The sequence below is a fragment of the Frankliniella occidentalis genome, unplaced genomic scaffold, assembly GCF_000697945.3.
Source record: "Frankliniella occidentalis isolate FOCC.00 unplaced genomic scaffold, Focc_3.1 Scaffold121, whole genome shotgun sequence".
NCBI classification, from domain to species: domain Eukaryota; kingdom Metazoa; phylum Arthropoda; class Insecta; order Thysanoptera; family Thripidae; genus Frankliniella; species Frankliniella occidentalis.
In genome coordinates, this window is record NW_026267249.1 from 45,241 (window position 1) to 47,245 (window position 2,005).

The following is a 2,005-nucleotide window of genomic DNA, read 5'->3' on the forward strand; positions in this document are numbered from 1 at the left end:
AGGAAATAGAATCTAAAGCCAGCACACCCGTCAAGGTCAGTTAAAAAGGTAATATGTATATTAGCATAACGAGAACCAAGGGGTCCGTCCCCGTAGGCCATTCGAATTTAGTGTTCGAAGTCACCGATTTTGGAGGTCGGCACCTCAAATGAAAGATTGGACCTAGTAGAGATCCTGTGCAAAGTTTGGGCTCTGTGCGATAACGTCTACCCGACGCGCATACCGATTTTCTGAGCGGGCTCGAAATTGGCGCGTGGCGACCCGCTATCTTGTTGGCTCTGCCGTGCTGACACGGTGGGGTCAGAGGAGACGTCTCGGGTTTAAATTGTGACCATATGGGTCCTACTTCACATCCGACATGGTGAGTCCGAGATCGCAACTGACCGGGCGTCTGCAGGGCCTCAAACGTCGCGGGCCGCGCGGCTCGCTCCTGGCAGACGAAATTGGCAAAATCAATCTAAATCAACCTAATCAAACTAAATTTTAAACTTTATAGAAACCAAATTGCTAATACCGGTAACAGCAGTAAGGACAGCATCCTTCAACCTTATTTCATCAAAAAAAAAAATTGCGTAACAAGCAATTTAGTATCGAACATTTGGATTCATGCTCCTTTGACTCTTTCAAAAGATTTCTTATAAAAGGTGGGGTGTGCATCAAACCTGTATAATGTAAAACTTCAAATAAGTATACCACAAAACAATTTTCAACAGTATTGAAAAAGAGCAAACACATACCTGCAAACAGGAATTAAGGCCTGAAGATGACCCACAAATGCTCAAACCAAAATCCAGGTGAGGCAAGTTGGTTCAGGCCGCATTCACATCATTGTCAATGTTGACTTCACAACCATCATCTTCAAATAGAGTCACACTATTGTCAACTAAAGCTTCGTAAACATCATCTTCAAATAAAGTCACCTCAAACACCTCAGACACTTGAGTTTCAGATGTGCCCACTACGGTAACAGAAGTAGGAGAACTTTGATGTTCCTGGTGTTGCAGGTTCCATGCTGCTAACTATGAAGGCAGAGCAGACAGCTGGCGGGGAAGCTTGCACAGCTGTAAAGCACATTATCTGGAAAATATATTCAATATTACGTTATGTCCATACACATTACAAGTTAGTAATCAAACATGTCCTGCGGTGCTTATTCACCATAGGACAAAAGCAGGAGCACGTATTCATGAAGATATAGTACTTACGTAACATGAGAGAGAATCAAAACACTCTGGCTGGGAAGGAGAAAATAGTAGCCCCAAAATCTCGTAAAGGTATCCTGTGAACATGTCATTTAACACTTCTTGTAAAAAAAGCTGGTTCAAAATATTGTTTAGTGTGGGGTGTTATGAACGTTATGTTTGTACAATGTTAAATATTTCGACCACAAAGAAACACATTTGCTTCACTTATGCGAGTGTGTTAAGAATACGTGCGCGAAGTTTCTCGACGTGTCATTTGTTTACAACATAACTCACACAAATATTCAGGGACCGTGGAAGTGGGGGGCAAGGGGGGCCAAATGCTCCCCCCGCCCCCAAATCCGACAGGAGGGGGCGAAGCCTCCCCCCCCCCTTCGTTTTTCTACCATAAGCGCAGATGTTCTTCAATTTGTGTTCTGAATTCTGCGAGGTGTGTGGAACTGGACACAATATGTGTACACCGGGAAAAACAATCAGAAACAATCACACACAATCACGAAACAATCACACACAATCACGAAACAATCACACGCAATATCACATCACATCATCGTCATATTCGCTCTGATAGCGACTCGAGTACCACTTTTGGTTTGAAGGCGCTAAGTCACCAACTAACAAAACTCACTAAATTTGTGCGTGCCGTCTTTGCTCTTAAGAAAGCAAACCTATACTAACAAACCTAGTTCAATACAGAAAATCAGTAATGGTGTTTCCAAATAGAAGCAAGCGAACCTAAACTAACAAACCTAATTCAATACAGGAAATCAGTAACGGTATATTCAAATAGAAGCAAGCAAACC

The 2,005-nt window shown here is 42.6% G+C and overlaps 1 long non-coding RNA gene across 1 annotated transcript; it reads right to left on the minus strand.

The window, feature by feature from the left end:
• Nucleotides 1-548: 548 nt before the first annotated feature.
• Nucleotides 549-1,505, minus strand: LOC127750014 (uncharacterized). The gene is made up of 3 exons (XR_008011484.1): nucleotides 1,206-1,505; nucleotides 738-1,077; nucleotides 549-662 (listed from the first exon to the last, which is right to left on the minus strand). It is a non-coding gene; the product is annotated as an uncharacterized LOC127750014 (long non-coding RNA).
• Between the last annotated feature and the right edge of the window lie 500 nt (nucleotides 1,506-2,005).